This window comes from Sander lucioperca, chromosome 11 (genome assembly GCF_008315115.2).
Source record: "Sander lucioperca isolate FBNREF2018 chromosome 11, SLUC_FBN_1.2, whole genome shotgun sequence".
NCBI classification, from domain to species: Eukaryota; Metazoa; Chordata; class Actinopteri; order Perciformes; family Percidae; genus Sander; species Sander lucioperca.
In genome coordinates this window covers 21,216,872-21,238,015 of record NC_050183.1, presented here as the reverse complement: position 1 = coordinate 21,238,015, position 21,144 = coordinate 21,216,872, and the positions used below count along the sequence as shown (strand labels likewise).

Here is a 21,144-nt window from a genome sequence, read left to right as displayed (position 1 = left end):
TACATCTCCACTTGGCACAGACTCCTCCGTGTTTATTGGGTTTGACCCCCATAGACTGGACCTCTATACCCAAACAAGAGGGAAAAGCCAATAAACTCACCTACCTCATGGAGAATTACAGTTCACCCTTCCCTTGCTGCATTGGTCTGCTAAAAAATATATCGTATCAAACATCACAACACAATGTTAAACTGTAGCTACCACAAAAGGGAAGATTTACTCCACGTTAGATTCACAACCAAGAATTCATGCTGAATTGCTGTTTTTTTTAGGAAAGAATTTTTGGCAAACTCCTCAAGCACTGCTGCAATGCAGGCTGGTTGGACGTCAGCAATAGTTGTTTGTGCTCGAGACGAACAGCTTGCATCGACCTCCAGGTCACTCTGCTCTATACCACCGACAAGCAACGCTAATAAAATGCTTTTACGACCAAGATTTCCTGTGCTGTATGACATCAATTGGAAAAAAAGGGGAAATATTCCAAAGATTGGAGGCCTAACGTACACACTGTGATTGCTCGATGGTTAAAGGTTGTTCCACTCTCCTCCATTTTAAGAAGGATATAAAGTTCCTCTGATAAACCGAGGTTTACACTTTACTATGGCCATATATCTAATGATTTTATCAAAGTCAATAATCACTACTGGCCTAATCAGTAAAAAGTCATATTACAACATTATAGCAAGCCATGTTGACAACATACAGAGAAAAAAAAAACTGTATGGCCTTTCTTCTTCCTCTCTTTTTTTTTCCTCGAGGGAAACCTGAGTGGGAAACCCTACTCGCCACCACCTTTGCCCTACCTGGGCTGACAGACACAGGACCACCCACATCTCAAGTAAAGGGTGGCGAGGCTGGGAGTTCAAGGTGAGCACATTGTGTATGTCAATCACTCCACGTGTTAAATATAAAGTCTGTGTGTGAGCAGAAGGCCATATAGCACTGTAGTGTTCAAAGTATTTTAAAGAACAATACCAGATGTTTCATATGTTTTAGTCCATTTGCTACAAATCTGTACACTTTACATCAAAACTAAGCCCTTTGCAACTAATGACGTGTTGACATTTGGAATGTATTTGCCAATCATTCAAGCCATCTATTGGTTTCTATTCATTTCTGAATAATATGAAAATCTAATATTGGAAACTTACTTGCGCAGTGTAATCCATCATACTAAACACAAGTCTGCCTTTGTGTTTGTTCAAATAATCAATTTAGGCCTTTTCTCCTTTAATGCAGCTAAGACTTGCAAACACAGCGGCATGGCCCTTTAAGGAGATGTGAACAAAGTGTGGGCTGCCTGACATTTCCAAAAGCGGTCGTTGAACAATTCAATCAGACTGTACTGAATGACATTCGGAAACAGGATGAACTGATGTAGGATGGTCATATGCTTCAGCAGACATCTGCCAGGGAGGTTTTGTGGAAGTACATATGGTTTAGGATCGACAAAAGGAACAAAAAGTTAAATGGAAAGTGGAATGCCTGACAACTGTCACCAGAAGTCATTTCCCATATATGTCAGGCTTTCCGAGCGCTGTGGTTAACCAATCTTTTTACCCTTACAGAATCAAAACTTGGCACGCGTGTCACGTGTACCATAGATGATTCAATTGAGACGATTCCAGTAGGAATCCCCATTGTGTTTGTTTTTGTTTCACGGGTTGAGGCCTCTGGAAAGCCAAAGTAAAAATACCCAGAGCTCCCACATATTTAAGCTGTTTCAACATTTGTGAGGCCCAAGGTGTGTCACAGAACGGAATGTCCAACCAAACACACTCTGCAAAGGATTTGTGGACCTATGTGGCCTGGAGCCTGACCTACCATGGCTTTTTCCAAGGGAGGAGAAAAAGATATGTTTGGTGCTTTGAGTGCAGTGCAAAGCAGGGAGTATAGAGCTACAAAAAGGGTCGAGAAAGGAGGCGGAGAATTTGAGTCACGTTAAGATGAAGTTCTTGTTGAAGGCTTCCCCCACTCTGTCTCTCTTCCCTCCCACGCAGGGAGTCCTCTTAGTGTATAGTGCCGGGTTGCTCAGAGAAGGAACCCCCAGCTAAGAGGTCAGGAAAGCCACAGAAATAAGGTGGGAGGATAAGGGGAGTCAGAGTCAGAGAATATTGACCTCACTGGATAAGAGGAGCGTGACTGACAATTCCCTCAAAGATTCGTCCCACCATGTGCTCTGACTGTTAGTTTTTGTTCAAGCTGTTCAAGACATGATAAATATCTGCTACATAAAAAAAAAAAAAAACATATGAAGTTGGCTGGGAGCTTATACAATCAAAGTATCTGACCACCTTTTGAAGCCACACATACTGTCTAGATTGAACAATATTTATATCATTTCACATCTGCATTCTTTTCATTGCTGAGGTGTTCCAGCGGTTGATTCTCTTTGCTCTGTCCAGAATACTAAAAACAGCATGGAAACACATTCTGCAGAAAGAAAACACCACCATACCACACGGTTACACCCACGATTTCCAAAGAATGCAATGGATGTGTGCCCAAAGGGAAAAAAAAGTGTACTTTGCCAGGCAAAGTACAGACTAACTGCCCATTTTGAGGGATTTCCCAAAACAGCCATGTGAAGTTTGATGTATGGGAGGAGCTGGTATGAAAAAATGAGGAAAAAGACTATGTGTTTTAATCTTGAAAGGGAAAAAGAACAAGATGGGCCAAAAGGTTTCCCATAAATGCTAATGAAGGGCTTTCCCAGAAAGATTTTTTTTCCTCTTTTCAGCATTAAACAAGAGGTCAGGTGCTAATGTTAACCAGCAGGGCTGGATCCAGGGATCTGCCTTTAAAGTATAATAGAGGAAAAACCATGTGGAATTAACCATACTTCAGGGATTTAGCAGTGAGAGAGTTTGACATGATTATGTGTTAGAAGAATAGAACAGGCCTCATGCACAGAGAAGCACACAAATGTGAGAAAAAGCCAAGATGACAGAAACATTTTTTACTTTTAGAAATAGCATTATCTGCACACTGGTAAACATCTGTAATGCCTCCAGACAGCTACTCTGTGGCTGCTCTGTAGCTGTTACTGTGAATATTTACAAATTAATCAGCTCTGACTGGGGGATCCCGAGGCGTTCCCCAGGCCAAGGTGGAGATATAATCCCTCCACCTAGTCCTGGGTCTTCCTCGAGGCCTCCTCCCAGCTGGACGTGGCTGGAACACCTCCCTAGGGAGGCACCCAGGGGGCATCCTTACCAGATGTGAGAACCACCTCAACTGGCTCCTTTGGATGCAAAGGCGCAGCGGCTTTACTCCGAGTTCCTCACGGATGACTGAGCTTCTCACCCTATCTCTAAGGGAGACGCCAGCCATACTCCTGAGGAAACCCATTTTGTCCGCTTGTACCCAGGATCTGGTTCTTTCGGTCATGACCCAGACTTCACGACCATAGGTGAGGGTAGGAACGAAAATTGACTGGTAGATTGAGAGCTTTGCCTTCTGGCTCAGCTCTCTTTTGTCACAACGGTGCGATAAAGTGAATGTAATACCGCCGATTCGCCGACCAATCTACCGCTCCATTGTCCCCTCACTCGCGAACAAGACCCCAAGATACTTGAACTCCTTCACTTGGGGTAAGGACTCATTCCCTACCCGGAGTAGGTACTCCATCGGTTTCCTGCTGAGAACCATGGCCTCAGATTTAGAGGTGCTGATCCTTATCCCAGCCGCTTCACATTTGGCTGCGAACCGATCCAGTGAGTGCTAAAGGTCACAGGCCGATAATGCCATCAGGATAACATCATCTGCAAAAAGCAAGTGTAGGATCCCCAGCCCACCGAACTCCAACCCCACCCCACCCCAACTATGCCTCAATATCCTGTCCATGTACATCTCAAAACAGGATTGGTGACAAAGCGCAGCCCTGGCGGAAGCCAACCCTCACCTGAAACAAGTCCAACTTACTGCCGAGAACCCAGACTGCTGAGAAGTGCAGGCCCAGGGTTGTGGAAACAACTTTAGCTGTCACTGGTGTCGAGAGGATGGTTCTACGACACCACAGATTACTGTTTCGTATTGCAGGGGTGCCGATTACAATATAATTTTGTAACATTTTATGATAAGATACACAAAACTATGTATTAGATAGTTACTAAGGAGTGAACAAGAACCACATTAGACACTGCATTGGGATTTGGTATGAATGAGATAATGAAAAAAAAAATACTGGAGAATCAGAAAATCCTTTTTCTTGGATAGTTTTACATCCTAAAACTAATTAAAAATATTATAAAATAAAATAAATGCAATGGAAATAAGGAGAAGGGTGATGGAAAACCTATAGAAAACAGCAAAGCTAGCACCACCAAAAGACAAACGATAACAAGTTTTTGGTTCATGCTGAAAGTGAAACATCGTGAAACTAATGCACCACTTCTCTGCCAATCTCTGGTTTGTTGCAGAACACTTCACACATCAGCTGGAATCAAAAAATGAAAATGAGTCCGGTGCTGTTGGCCACTCTGCTGAAAGCTGCATCAGGAGCACTGCAGCTGAGTACAGGACGTACTGTACTTCATCAGCATATTAGCACATAACTAGGGGTATTGTGTACACTTTTTTATTTTCTTTGAAAGTGTGACAATCCACAAGATTTTTACTTCACGACTGTGAAATGCCAGGAAAGACAATAAAGAGCAAGTGTCACAAAGTGAGCCTAATAGTTATGTAACTGTAGAATGTATTTCCTAATGAAGTGTCCTGACAGTGAAACACAGCAGAGACAACTGCATTCATTACACTTTTAATGTTTCTTTCAGATACGCCATTAGGACAAAACTATTTGACGGTTCTACTCTCCTTCAATAGTAGTAGCAGCTGATTCCCTCGTGTCGGTGCGTAACAATGATGTTCATTTTAGTGGATTAGTTAGTTAACTGTACAGTACGTATTTACTGTCCAAACAGTTTTACAACAGTTGATATTTTATACCCTTATTTATCGATTTTGAACCACTGAAAAGTTGCCTTGAGTGCATCATTGTGCTTTTATGCCAAGATGGGCTGTTGGCTGTGTGTCAGTCTCCATTGGGCCAGCCTAATAAAATGTCATCATTGTAGGCTACAGCTGCTTGAGGATGTCTAGGATTAGATTTAAGAGATTATGCTGGTTGTGTTTAAAGGCCTTTGTGTACTTTCAAAAAGAACAAAAAGGTACACATTTTTAGAAAGCCAATGACTTCTTTTGCAGCAGCATAACCCTAAGTAGATCAATTTAAGGAACACTACACTGTAACTTGATTGCTGATTGTTTTTTGATTTTTATAGTAATGTATCTGAAGACAATGTGAAACATTTGTGGCATTGTGAAAGGGGTCACGTTACTGATAAACCTACAGAAAATTATCACCTGAATCTGCAACTCCCCTCGGCTTTATAGTAAGTTTCAGCTCATTGTTTAGCTGTCCGGCATGCCCTGTAGCATGCTTGCCTGTTAGCATGTTAGTCAGTCTGCCAACTAGCAAAACAGTAAGCCTATCATTCCTCAAATTGACCATCCCAATCATCTAGCTAACTAGTCTGAAACCAGTCCCTGGCAGCCTCCTTCTGCTTTCCTGTCAGTGATAAGGCTGCCAGCAGTCAGGCCCGTCCAGCTATGTCTTTGAAGCTGCACATGTAACCCATGTGTGTGTCTAGGAGGGCCACAGCCACTCCCTCACTTACCTCGCACTGCTGAGGCCTGGACTCACAAGGCCACAGAGCTTGCATCTTAGCCTCGGGCCTCCATGCAAAAACAACGCCACTGCTGCAGCGAAACGAGACAGACTGTAATGGAAACGGCACACTTTCCAGACACTTGAGGGAATAGCAAGCATCTCTGCCTGAGCCCCGTCAAAAAAAACATACAGACTACCAACCCTGGTCCCCCCCACCCTGTCTGCTCGTCTGGACATCAGGACGTCTCGTCTTTCAGGAAATAACTGGGCAGGTTTCATAATGATTAGAATACATTATAGATGATAAACCCCTAAAGTCTGGGATGTTTGCAAAGATAACAAAAACAATGAAAAGCCTAATTCATCAGAAATTCAGAATTCAGTACCTGCTTAATTTTAGTAATCCAAGATTCTGCTGTATCGGACACTTTACTTTGGAAGAGCAGACATTCCTTAAACCCAGTGTTTTGTGTTGCATACTGCTCCTTCTATGATTCAATTGATGAATACAACTGGAAGACTAAACCTCTTAAATAATCTTAGGATAGTTTAAACAATGTGAAACATATGAATTATGATAATAATCTTTCTTGTGGGATTTGCAGCCTCACTTGTGTACCTGCCAGGTTTGGGGAGAGTGACAAGGCTATTGTTTTTTTTTTTTTTATTTCCCAAGTCTTTGGGAAGTCTTTATTAACTGGCATATGTATGCTATAAATAATTTTCCATCAAAGCGTTTGCATGAAGATTTGCTGCTTTTCTTTGTCTTATATGATAGCAAATTAAATATCTTTGGGACTCTTGGAACTATCAAATCGATTAATCAAGAAAATAATCTATAATGAAATGTTTTTTGTTTTTTTTCATATATATTTTTGTATTAGTTGCAGCCCAACTTTATGGTTTACAACAGTGGGACTGTTTGTGCACAGAAAAACAAGGACCCATTAGCTGAAACTGGGGCTGAACTTCTGAACAATCAAATCAGCTTACAAAACATGTTATTGTATAGAATTAGACCGAAATGGCCTAAATGACCTATTTCAACTTAGAAAACACACATCTGAATAATGACCGGCATGTGGCTTTGTTATAAACTAGTTCAGTTTGTGCAGTTTCAGACTGCCTTTGATCATAAGTAATCCAATTTAATCTACAACTGATTTGGGGGTTAAATTAGGACATTTCCGTCACTTCATTTGTGTCTGACAAATTCAAAGTTCAGTTTTGAATTCTGCTTTTTTTGTCAGGATAATGCAATCATTTTAGGCTATGTCCAGACTGCAGGCACATCTGATTTGTTACTCAAATCAGATATTTAAGACGTCGGATTCCTTTGTCTAGACATCACCAACCTATCTGCAGGTGTTGATGTGGTAATGACGTAGGCGTCAGTAACTACGTAGCTACGTTGTGACGCGGCTTTCCAACGCGGAACCATGAGAAATGTAGGTCCATCATTCTTAAGTGCCAGCAGAGGATTTATTTTGGCGTCTGTCCACGGACTGTTGTTCTCCTCCATGTTGTCCTCCGTAGCATTCTGCTAAAAGACACTTTGAAAAACAATTTCAGTGACCAGAGCATCAGAGGCGCATCTTTAAAATTCCAAAGGAATCACATTTCATTTTGGATCGGCTTTGCAAAAATCATATTTCAATTGTTTTTTTGTTGTCCAGACTTTCTAAAATCAATCTGGATATGCAAAAAATGGATTAGGGCTGGCAGTCTGAACAAGGCCTTAACTTGTCTATGTCAGTTTTAAAACAATGATGTAAATGAAGTGGTGTTGAAGTGAAGTCCTGGCATCTGCTATTGGTGGATCACAGATTAAAGAATAAGCTATAAGGTGAAGAGAGGGTGTCACTCCCTCCCCCCCTTCTTCATTTCACAGTTATAGAAGTGGATCGCATTTCGACCTCCCCTCTCAATCAGCTCCCTTCCATCTGATAAAATATAGTGCTGTTCAGAAGCTCTTAAAACTCGCCATTCTTAACATTCTCAGGATTCTGGATGGTGTGACCTCATTGGGTAAGCGAAGCCGGTAGGAAAATAGCCCCCAGCCGAGCCTTTGCTTCAACATGGAAACTTAAGCTAACAAAGAATGCATGACTATGTGCAAACTTGACTATGGCTGCACTTGTGAGAGAAAACAACATGTTTTCTTATGCAACGTGTTTTCACTCCAATGTGCAGATTATTCTGTAGGTGCAAATGCCAAATGTGAGCATCTGTACGGTTTTAGACTGTCTCATCTGAAATAAATGTTTATATGTACATGCACAGACACACACACACACACACACACACTGCACCTATATGCACCTTTTAATTGTGTCAGACTTATAAGGCAACTTTGCCAGCTTAAACTTGATAACCTTTCAAATCTAAACAAAGTCTAACTGCACTAGGGCTGCATGATATGAGGAAATTATGTGATAATGTTGTTTAATATTCAGTCCCTCCAGGATTTCGCGATGTCGCGATTGCGCCAATTCACGCAAATTCAACCAATCACCGTGAATTTTGTGCGACTCGCAATTTTGACCAATCACCGCAACTTTTCCGCAAGTTTGACCAATAACCAGAGTTTCCTGTGACTTCAACCAATCAAAGCAGTCCCACGTGCCAGACTTTACGTCAGTATAATGTGACTCTTGAGAGCCACTGACCAAGCGGGAGTGAGAACGGGTTGACGTAACACATGTACGTTGGCAAATTAATTTCCTTGCTTCTGATATGAAGACGAGACGTGTGTGACTCGAACATCTCACATTTACCAACAAAATGTACAGCGAAAGACCGTGCAAAACATTTCAGACCGCCCTGCCAACCTGTATATATTTTAACATCAATGTACGCTGTAACGATTTTTTCACTCTAAAGTTGGTGAAAGCTGCTGCTGTTTCAATCCTGTCGGCTCTCTGCAGCGGCGGGGCTGCTGCTCAGTTCCACCCGCGACTGACGCGCGCACACACTTACAAACACACACAATGGATGCAGGAAAAACCGGAGATGAGAAGACACGATGACCTAAATTGAGGACAGCTACGCTCGTTATTGTAAGTGCAATGATAACTTAAAGTGCAATAAGTACTTTATCAAACCGTATGAATGTGTGTCCCAGCCCAGGATAGGAAATTAACTAACAATGTAAAGATCAACAAGCCACCATATTATACCAACATTTGCAGCATCCTGAGCCTTTTTGGTAAGGTTACTAGGAAAACTCAGCCCAGAGTAAATTTATTCTGCTAAAATACAAACAAATTGCTTGATGAATTTAAAACAAATGAAAGGAAATAATTTCCAACAGTCTTTTATTGAACACTGAATTGAACATGAAAGGAACCACCAAAAAAAAGAATGACAGTTACATTTTAAAGTGCACTTTTCTACTGATATTTTCTTTCAACTAATACAGAAAATCTGAGTGTCTTTCGTGATATGTCGCAGCCTTTTGCTTTGTGTATATTGGGCCAGTTGATATTGCGATGACGATAAAAAAAAAACATATCTTGTGCAACCCTAAACTGCGCCTAGGAATATTTATAATATGTAAAGACAAAATGAATAAATGTAATCTATGTGCTCATCACATCATCTTGTGATGCAAGACAAATTTTAGAGAAGTCAGATAATAAAGTGAAATCAAATACAAATTATACAGCTTCATGTGTCCTGACTGGTTATTACATCTGTATAATAGAACATACTGTATGGTCTTCTATTCCCACACTGTAGTCTGTCAGTATAAACTAAGGTACTGACTGTACAACACTTTGCCACTGTTGATTTTCTGCACCATTACCAACAAGACAAAATATTCCTATTTTGTGACAAGCTGATGCATCAATACCAATGTATAGCACGTTCATATTTCAAACTATGATAACTAAAATCCCTATTAGGCTCAACGTGCTGCATTTGAGTTGTTTTTTTAAGCACCAGAGATGATTGACATATCACATTTTAAGTGGATATGGTGAACTTGTGAGCAAGCATGCTTATTTACACAATCATCAGTTACAGAGCAACATTATCATTTATTTGGAGTCGTGTTTTTGGTCCAATTTTCACTCTTTTTTTAGCTCTGTTTTTGGTCTCATGCCAACATGTCTTTAGCTGTTAAATGCTCCACCACATTCACCGCTAGGCGGCAGCAAGACAAAAAAATCCAACTCACAGACTCACATTCCTAACATGATATCCGCTTAGCAGTTTGGTATAATTGACTTTTTAGAAAACAATTGTCAACTTACATATCCGGCAGAGCAACATGACTATCCCATTGAATTGATGTTTCTGCTATGAGAAGAATAGAAGTCTTTTTAGAAGTGTTTTAGCTTTTGGTTTCTGAAACTACTGAGAAAAAAAATATTGGGACTCTCAGTTTGGTAGAGTTTTGGTTAATATCATCTCTTTGCTGTTTCAGTGTGGACAGGTAGCAACAACTTGACTTGATTACTGGGAACTACTTATGAGAGTGGTGAGACTCAACTATACAGTCTGGCTGGAGAAGCAAAACAATTAGCTAAAAGCTGCAGAGTTGGATGGTAATGCTTTAGTTTGATACTACAAACAACCATTTCCACAATACAAGGAATCACTTGATTCAATGACAGCATTCTGAAAAAAATAAATAAAATAAAAACATGTCTAGCAGTTGTATGTGGCATATGAGATGGATTTCATTTATAGATCTGAAAGTAAAAAGAAGCAGGTTGAGGTAGGAGGTGCAGGTAGAGGTGGATGCAGATGAGGGAGGATGAAGAAGAGGAGGTGGCAGAGGTTGTGCGGTAATGGCTGTTGCAGTTCTGAAGGTAAAAAGCAATTATATGGCCCTCTGCTTCATGGAATGTTCTTGGAATACAGAGCAAGGCGATCTATTAGGTTTGCTAATCAAGCTGAGTGTGTGTGTGTGTGTGTGTGTGTGTGTGTGTGTGTGTGTGTGTGAACAAGTTGCATGCCTCTCTCTGGAGCACATAATTACTAGCTGGTGATAAAAAGAGGAGAAGGGGGCATTGTGGGATAGCTGTGGTGTGAGTCGCCATTTGTACTGGGGTTTATTGAATGACCGTAGGTGGACATAATAAACTACATAGCTGGGGCTCAAGTAGGTATGCACACACACACACACACACACACACACACACACACACACACACACACACACACACACACACCCCAATACTTTATCAAATAAACACCAGAATCTGCAGATGCCTAGAAAAATGGCACATGTACGCATAAAATGTCACGTCGCCTGAAATGTGCAGCATCCACTCATAGACAAACCACAAATTTGGAACGCTCAGCACGTCAGGCCCCAAAAAAATGGAAAGCTGTGTATACTCATAACCAGGCTCTGAAAACATTCATTTAGTCAGGCTCTGCTGAATCATTTACCAAAACTGAGGTGGAAAAAAATATATAAGCACGGAGCCTGGCTTTTACGTAATGCCAGCAGCCAGTCAGTCAGAACCACAGGATGCATACAGGGAAGCAGAGAAAACAAACACTGAAGGATGTCCTTTCTGCATACTTGATGCTTTTCCCAGCCGCAAATACCAAAGTTCGCCCGGGACCCTGCAAAACAGATTCACTCTACCCTTACCTTATAAGGGTTTGAATACTTTGGCCCTTAGGTTGTGTGTATATGTGTATACGTGTCTGTCTGTGCGTAGGTGTGCTGGAGCAGCTAGGATAAGTTTAGGGGAGAATATTTCGCACAGCTGGTTAGCTTTGATATCATCTAGAGATGGTGCATCTGGCAGCATCAGCGGTGGTTTAGGAAAGCTTAAAGCAGACTTGGTCTAACATCGTTCCATTCCAGCGGTCCATGCCAGCAACACACAAAAACACAGAAAACCTCCTGGTGGTAGGTCTGAACTGGAACATAGATGGAATTCTACTAGCTTCGATCCAAAGCCTCCCCTTCTTCTGCAGTTCTTGAAGTTTCTGCACCGTTAAGGCTAATATATACTGTAGTCTGCTCCACTGCCGCTAGATGAAAACGCTTTAGCACTTCACACATCACAGGCGATGCACCTCTCTGATCATTGTTATCTTCACCCAACACTTTGGTCTTTTTGCAGGTGGATTTTTCTCTCCAGCTGATAAGCAGTCAAACCACTTATTGGAAGTATTTAACCAGTTTGAATTTGTTACCAAGAAAAGTGCAAGTTTGTGACTTTTGATAGATACAATGCTCAAAGTATTAATTAAAAGTACCTCCCGTCTCTCAAAGAATATGATATACTATATTCTTGACATACATCTGTGAATGTCTATGCAGTCTCTTCCAGTGAAATTGAGCTAAAAGGTGTCTGGTGACTTAGAGGTTAAAACACATCCCCTATACTGTGATGGCAATGCCCCCAGTTCTGTTCCAGCCAGGGACCTTTGTTGCATGTCATACTCCCTCTTCTTTGTTCCTTGCCATTTCCTGTCTGCTTTTACTGTGACCTATCTAATCCAAAAAAAAAAAAGCTTCTACAAATCCTTAAGATTTCCTTTACCTTAGCGGAAAAGGGTAAGAAAAACAAATCATGTGAGAGACCATGGCTTACTCTGAGAATACCAAATGCCTGTCCACTCAGATACAAAGACACAAAACATGGTCTGGCCTGGGTCAGAGGAAATGGTTTTCTGATAGTTTTATAAACTCAAACACAAAGATGTCAACTAGGATTCATTTACAATTAAATCTTTCAAAACAACAATTCATCAATATTTAATACATGCAACAGCTTAATTTGCAGTAGCGCAATTAAAAATCTGTAATCCTAAAATAATGTTAACAGCCTACACTTGATGCCATAAAGAGGTCTTCTGATATTTGTATCAAAGTGTATCATGGCAGCTCAGCCACAGCTAAACCAGAAAACTGATTAAGACGCCCGGACCCTTGAATAAACGTGACACATGAACAAGCTACCCAGTGCATGCCCAGCCTTCTGCCTTACAGGGCCAAGGCCACAAAGTTCCACCTTGAGATCAGGAGGACACATGTTGCAGTTCACAGTGACAGCACACGCTCACACAGCCATGCATGCATATAATCAGACAAGAATGCACATGCATACACTCAGCCCAAGTCAGACCCTTAACCGTCTAATCAACAGCTGCTGAGGCACACATGCTGTGTGCTGACTTCATGCCAGCGATAAGAGTAATACCTCACTTCAGAGTCACAGTTCAGGGCCATGCATGATGGCAAATACCTTTGTAAGTGCTGAACAAAGGCTGTTCATTTAGGGTCCCAGCTATGTCTAGGCCCCTGCTCAGGGCATGCAGTCATTGGTCTAAATACAATCTCCATGCATGGTGTAAAACACTTGACACACTTTTTGCACCCACACACCAGCAATGACACCATGATGAGACAAAGTGATCCAGAGTCATTCACTTCAAATGATTGGAGGGACAAAGAGAAGAGTTGCAGAAAGCAGCAGAGCAACTGCTGGCACAGTGCAATGTGTAGCAACATGGTGAGCAAGTTGAAGGGTAAATGTACTTTGTTTTGTTTTCCTATGAAACGTCTTTTGAGTTCCTTAGGTTTTGGAAAATGTAAGTCTTTTGGACACCCCGTCTAAAATGTCTCTGGACAATGAGTGTATGCAATATCTGTCACAAAGGATTAATTTGACATATTCTTGCACTATCTCCATCTTTATTCTATCATCCCATTTGTAGCTAAGCTCTCGGTTCAGGCGGATGGGATAAACGAGGCTCTACTCGATAAGTTCAGACCGTGGCTTATTTCTGTGACTAATCGTGACCGAGCTGATTCAGTTCCACTTATTCCATCATCGTCTCCACAGACACTAAAAATCCCTGCTAAACAGTTGCATAATACAGTAGATTACAAAATGAAGAAGTAAAACTGAATCGCATGATGTAAACTGACAATTTAACCATTTGTGGATAAAAGTTTGAATTTAAAACAAATTAAACTTCAAAACTGACTTCAAATGAAGGAGAAGCCGATGCAACTGTAAGGTTTCTGCTGTGACTAAGTCCCTATGGGTGACTTGGGGGAGTTCTCCATTCACAGAGGACCCAAAATGAACTTCTGCTCTGAGTTAATGGGCCGAGCATGACCAGTTCTATCCTTTTGCTATAAGCATTGGAAACCAGGAACAAATGTTCTCATGCATCATAAAGGAAAAAGATCTGACAGAAAAAAATCTTTTTGTACATCACTGCAAAACCTTTCCAAATCCCTTAAACTTTGTTATGATTTCTGGCCCAAACTATTTAAGACTTTCCCCAAAGAAGCCGATGGCTTTCATGTTGTTATCACCCGGTGATGTCATGGACCCAATCTGAAAGGATTACGCAGATGGTGGGAGAGATGAACTCTGTGTTAGACGAAGGAAAATGTGGATTCCTCTGACAAACTATGGGAAGGATGACGAGGAATTTGGCAACACATTATTTTCTTCCTTTTTATGAAGAAGATTTGGACTGACACCAAATTGTTTCATTGCAAATGCTCAGCCTGTGGTTGCATTTCCTCTAACAAAAGTAAATTCCTCCACAAGGCTACAGGAAACAAACAAAATGAATGAGTCTGAGACAATGGAAGTGGGTGCATTCAAAATGCCATTCTGTGTCAGAACAATCAATTCATGGTGCTCCCTTTCATGTGTTCCATTAGTCATTGTGCTTGAATGGGAATCACAATTGAGGTGGAAAAACGTAGCAGTCTCATAATTGTGATTCCGCTTCCATTACATCTCAGCTTCAATAAACAACAAACTCAAAGGCACAAAACATTTCCTAAAAGGACAAAGGTATGAATACGTAAGTGATCAGATATGGTATTGTATGACAAATACAGGTGGAAAGTACAGATATTTTGCATTCCTGACATTTTATATTAGTGCATTGCAAGTGTCATAAAATAGCTGATAAATAAGTCATTCCATCCTCTTCCTCTGCTGACTCTTTTCTCACTATGAAGGGCTCCATAAATGGTCAAGTGGTTTGGCCTTCCTCTCTATTTAGGGTTAATCCTTAGTCAGCTGCTTAGGGTCAGGATAGATGTGCAAGTATTCAAATCAAAATTCTTGCTAGGATACACATTGATAGATAAAACACGGATAATACAGAAACTTTCAGGAATGTAGCCACGTTAACTCAGTTTACCCATTTCTTTACTGACAAGATACAGTTAACATGCTGTTAGGCCAGTATATTATAAATACATAGTTACATGTTAAGTCTGGTGATATTCTATATCATTTAAAGACCAAAACCAACTATAACTTGATCTTACTTACACGTATTGCCTGTGTAGCCAAATCCTGATATACAGTAGCATTTTACTGTGTGTCATATGCTTTCCAAGACTATTAAAACACAAGGGACATTTTCTTTCATTATCGTGAACGTGGGAACTGTAGTTTGTTTGAGTCAATCCCACGCCATAAAGCCATATAACACCAAATCTGCTGAGATTAGATTAGAAGTTACTCCTGTTTGAGAAATGTTTGCTATAAACTACAGCACCCAGCCATTTTAGAGATGTAAATATACAGTAGGAACAAATGGCATTGAAAGGAACAATCCTTGTTCAGACATAATGTATGTTAATATATGTCTACTTGTGACAAGGCATTGCTTTGTTTCAAGGGGTCGCAAGACAAAGCCGTTGGGAACCACTAACCTAAATGATCTAACAGGTGTCCTCTCTATCCATTTTTAATGTGAGGGTGAATGAGGCCATAGATATGCCACTGAGTCATGATCCGTACTGGCACCAGAGCCTTACATGGTCAATAAGTCAATTTACGAATCTACCAGTCATGCTGACTCTTGCCAAGCAGGTGATGGCCGAGAGCTCTGCGACATTCCTGAGGAGACCTTGATGCCCCGCCGCCATGACAAGAACATTCCTGTGAGCTGGATGCGTGACTTTCCATCTGTTTGCAGGTTTATCTGTAATGTGGCCGGCATGTTGACAAGCATGATGTAACTGCTGAAGTCTGCTGAAGCTTACGGCTCATATATGGTTCAAGCACATTCAACATGTCATGGTCACTTTGTCCGATGTGACATAGTTTCACCCACTGTGTCATTGTGTAATGCAATTCTAACTTGCACTCTGCACTAAAAGAGTCAAAAGTAATTGAGCTTGAGTCCATAATGTGAAATTGTGCATTTAATTGTAGTTTATGGTTGTACTCTCCAGTTTCCCCATTATTCTGCATATAATTTCTATGTGTATGACCGAATGAAATGCCATACACTTTCACAGATGACATAAAATATAATCTTAGAAAAAAAAAAATTAATAATAAGGGGATCAATAGACACGCAGTGATGGAGCCATGGATTGATCTGCCTGGAGGGCTGTGTAACAGTGACGTCCGTTTACCATCTGAAAAATCATCACTTTTTTTTCTTCCAAATGGCAGACAGCCTCAAACAAAAACAAACAAGTCTTTGAAAATAAAAGGTGTCGTTTATTTTTTTGTAATCCTTGAATATGATCATATAAAAGCAGACATGCTGTCAGAGGATTGGAATGTGAAATGGAGCACAGTGGGAATGTCTCACGGGCTGTGTGTGTGTGTGTGTGTGTGTGTGTGTGCTCAGCTCTGGCACCGGACAGGTGTGCTTCTTGGGATTGAAAAATCCCTGTTATTGCCCAGCCAGCCTTTTATTACAGCCTCACACTCAGCCAATCACATCCAAACACTGGTAAACAGGTAGAAGATAACAACCATCAATCACTCTGTGCTAAGACCCAACTTCAATGCCAATTACACACGCACACACAGAAAAAAAAAATGGACCAGCAACACAAAGAGCAGAGTGTATTTTTGGAGGACAATCCTATTTTTCCAGGCATGTTTCTGTCATTATCATTCCTGGAGTAGCTCATGTTTGAAGTCAGCGGGCCATAGAACAGCACAGCGCTCACTCTGCACTGAGTGGGATGGCTACGAAGAGATGATGGGGAAAGCAGGTGCTGTGATTGGGGCTACACTACTGCCAGAGAGGTAGAAAAAGAGACGAGAAAGAAATGGAGAGGAGGGGGCAGCAACGACAATAGTGAGAGCGTTCTGACCTCATTTCCCTGACTAGACCCCAACTCCATCTGATTAGTTTTCATTTCCACTTCCCGTTGCTGTCTGATCAGTCGGTTTAGTCTATCACGCCCCTGGTCTGCCTCTCCGTCGGTCTGTGGGACTGTGTTTATGTCTAATCGAGAGTAGCAGTAACAAAAGCAGGGAAGCTGAGCTCTTTTCCTACAGGGAGAGCGACGGCGCTGAAACCTCATGGTAGCTTTAAGGGTTTCACAAAGCTTAAATTTGATATCTTATATTGTAAAATGTTCATATTATTTTGAATTTTTTTTCCTCATTTGCCACCGACTAGTAAAAGCATGTTCATGCATTATGCATTATAGCTGACCTAGAACTTTAACCCTTGTGTGGTGTTCGGGTCTGTGGGACCCGTTTTCAATGTTTGCTAAAAGAAAAATTTTGCTATTTATTATTTCTTCTAACTCAAACTCACTTGCCTTGGCTCATTTTCTGTGAAGAACATAAAAAATAACTTATTTTCAATGACTGCACACGGTACACACACCCCCCCCCCTACACTTAACTATTACATATGAGGTGTTCGGGTCTACTGGACCCGAGTGTATTTAAATGTAGGTGCTATGAAACTATGTTGTCTTTCTGCACCTGCTATTCCCACACAAAGTTACAAAATTGTTACATTTCAAGCACTTTCACCTGTTCTGATTAAGTTCTAAGAAATAAGCACCAATAATAATCAAAAATCTTGTTTCTATTTTTTTTACCTTTTTTATAACTGAATTTCCTTGTTTTCTCACAAAAAACGAAAATGATCATATGATCATAAATGTGATCTCACAGGGGTAAATGGCAAACATGAACCATAAATGATGTATATATCATTGGTAACTGAGCTAAAGTAAACATATGTATTTTTACATAATTTTTTATGGCTGTATGGATTTAAAAGCCTAATAATGTGGTGGGTCCACCAGACCTGGGAACATTGGCTGTGTAACAAAAATATGAACACAGGAAAATTCTGGTTTATAGAACTTTGGTCTCATTTTTGTAGTTCTGGCCATCATCAATTACCAAAGTTATTGCTGAGCTCCAGGAACATGGCAACATCAGAGGACTGTCTGACAGAACAAGAAACACGAGGCTGTAACAAAGCCAGCAGTTTGGCCAGATTATCTAAAGCTTATTTAGAGGTAAAAAAAAAATCAAAAAAAACTTTAAAGTGCCCATATTATGAAAAAATCACTTTTTCTGGGATTTGGGGTGTTATGTTGTGTCTCTGGTGCTTCCACACACATACAAACTTTAAAAAAAATCCATCCATGCTGTTTAGAGTGAGATACGCTTTCTGAATGTGTCCTGCTTTCAGTCTCTGGGTGAGCTGTTCAAAATCGGCACGGCTTGTGACGTCACAAGCCGAAACGAGCAGGCTAACCGCAACCATTAGCTCGTAGCGTTAGCATGCTAATGCTAGCATGCTAACGCTAGCATGCTACCTCGTTCTCAGTAGCAAAGCACTGCTACAACACACACAAGTTCACCATAATCTACAAAAGAACTACTTACATGTGCGCCCTCATTTAGAAGTCTCCCAGCTAATCCTGCCTTGTAACTGACCGAAGTTGTAGAAACAGCCTTTCTTTTACTGTCTATGGAGCTAGCTAGCTGACATGATCTACATCTGAGCTACTGGGCATGTGCAGTGCAATCAAAGATAGTACAGAAGAAGAAGAAGAAAAGAGGTCTCACTCTGTAGCTAAAACAGAGACCAGCTGAAAAGAGGATCTGCAGCAGTGAGAGAGAGCACTGCAGTACAACAAAAATATGGTGTTTTTTGAAAATTAAACCATGTAAACCTATTCTGGTACAACCTTAAAATACAATTATGAACCTGAAAATGAGCATAATATGGCTGCTTTAAACTTTGGTCAGAGCTGTGTGCAGAGGAAGTGTCTTCCAGCAGATATGGGGCTGATGTCATCTTTCTTATCAACAGTAGGCTGGAGAAACAATGACAAGCGTGGAGTGATGTGGGCGGTCGGGTCAGTAAGGGTCAAAAGGGGAAAGACTGGCGTTACCTGATGGTTTGATGGATAAGGCTTCCATGACCTCTACTACTTGCAAAAGAAGCACTATTTAAAGCGGATCACATTATGTAAAAAAGGGCCTGATGTAATACCGGCCCCTAAATTCAAAGCTCAGATAAGTCTTTTGAGGGAAGACCTGTAATCTGAAAGGCATCATGTAGACCCTCCTGACATATTTACATATATTGTATACACATACTATTTCATTTAATTAAAGCAAAACTCTCGCCAAAATGCAACCTAGGGTCTTTTTGTGAATGTACCCGAGTCAAACTTTTGTTTAAAAGCATTAGGACGGAAGCGCCACTTTTAAGATTTACTGTATTTTCGTTTTTCAGTCAAATGGCCTTTTGAATGGGAGTGCTAGGGGCACTACTATGACAGCATCAACATTTTTAAAACACTACAAACACTGAAAACACTGAAACTTTGCTCGAAGTATCACCAGGGGCTCTACACATGAACTCCAGTATTGAGAACATTGTTTGTGTACACAGAGTTTACTAAAAAGAAAGGTTTTGAACGACTCACTTTAGCAGTTGGTTTTTCCGGTCGCTGCCATCTCGCCAGTCAAAAAGAGTTTGCGTACAATGTTCTCAATGCTGGAGTTCATGTGTAGAGCCCCTGGTGATACTTCGAGTAAAGTTTCATGTTGTGTCGAGCCTTCTTAGTGTTTTAAAAATAGCGATTTTGATGCGATCATAGTATTGCCCCTAGCACTCCCATTCAAAAGACCATTTGACCGAAAAACGAAAATACGGTAAATATTAATAGTGGCGCTTCCATCCTGATTATGCTTTTAAACGAAAGTTTGACTTGGGTAGATAAAAGAGGTACACAAAAAGACCCTAGGCTGCACCTGCATTTTGGCGAGAGTTACGCTTTAAATAAAATGGTACTTACAGCAAACACAGCAGGAGTTGTCAACCATTTTGGAATTAAATTAAGACTTAAAAAAGATCACCTTATGAGAAAAACTGTCCATAGGCGGAAATCACGGGGGTGTCGTGGGGGGGGGGGGGGTCAGGACTCAAACCATCTGAGGGTTGTCCCCCCCTAAAAAATTATTAAAAAACATGCTGTGTAGTGTAAATAATGTAATAATGTATAATTAAAATAATTGTGTAAGTAGTAAAACAATGCAAAATTGTGACATCTTGAGCCTCCCCTTCCTTGCCTCACAGTAGTTTGGTCCACTGCCTGCTACACACTCGAGTATGTTCGGTAGGAGCAGCGCTGTTGAGAGAGACGTTGCTGGGTGGGACAGAACAAAGTTTGAATCACTTCAGTTACAGTAACATTAGTTGTGGAACTCCAGTAAGAAGACAAGGCTATTTCATTCACTTTCAACATTGGATGAAGTGGTTCTTTTCTCTAATATTGATGATACTGAGTCATTTTAATTTAATTACTTTTTCCATGAATCCTCTATGTTAGCGATTATAACGTTACCTAGCTTGTTTGGTAGCTTGTTGGATAGTTAGTTAGCTAAATTGCTTATTCCACCCAACATGCTTTCACTGGTTACAGAAAATGAGCCAGCTGGCTCGTTATCTAGCTTGCTTGCTAGGGGATCAGTTCTCAGTTCAGCATCATATATATTAGAGAAAAGAATCACTTCATCCAATGTTTAAAGTAAATAAAATAGCCTTGCCAGCCTACTTACTGGAGTTCCACAACTACACATATCCTTATACAACTGTACAATTTTGGCTGTATTGTTTGTGTCACCTTCAAAAATTGCTCCTGAGAAATTTTAGGTTTATTGTCCCTTCCCAACTGTTAGATGGAATTTACGCCCATGTGTGTAATGCACTTCAAAGTTCAGATAAATCACTGTGATAAAAAGGACATTATCACTGTCTTTTTTCTCACTCTGATGCTTAGCAGTCAGAGTGGGTCACATCTATTAACATCTCAGTAAATAAGAAGATCATTTACAATCCCTAAGTGCTACAATTACAGAAAATGTCAGAACAAGCTGCAAAACATTGCTTGTTCTCATTTAGTATTCATGAATACAAAGCCTTTAGTGGCACCAAAGCTATTCATTTAACATTTAACTCTCCTCGCCATTCAGAGTGGATTTGCGAAGGGAATACTGAATGACAGGACAAAGTCACATTAGGGGTTTTAATCATGTTGTGATGAAAGGAAACCTGGCACATGACAAGGCCCTCAGAGTCCTGAAGCGAGAGGAATGGAGCTGCAATCGACGTTTAGTACCTGGCCTAGATTAATAGCATACACACAGGCAATGATGTGGTATCACAAAATCCTTCAGGATGTCAAGATCCCCTTAAACAGCACAACAAACGACAAC

The 21,144-nt window shown here is 40.7% G+C and overlaps 1 protein-coding gene across 2 annotated transcripts in view; it reads right to left on the bottom strand.

Moving 5' to 3' along the window:
* The window catches only part of ddah1 (dimethylarginine dimethylaminohydrolase 1), a 78,625-nt gene that overhangs the window by 25,702 nt on the left and 31,779 nt on the right, over nt 1-21,144 (bottom strand). The gene's annotated exons all lie outside the window — the stretch shown is intronic.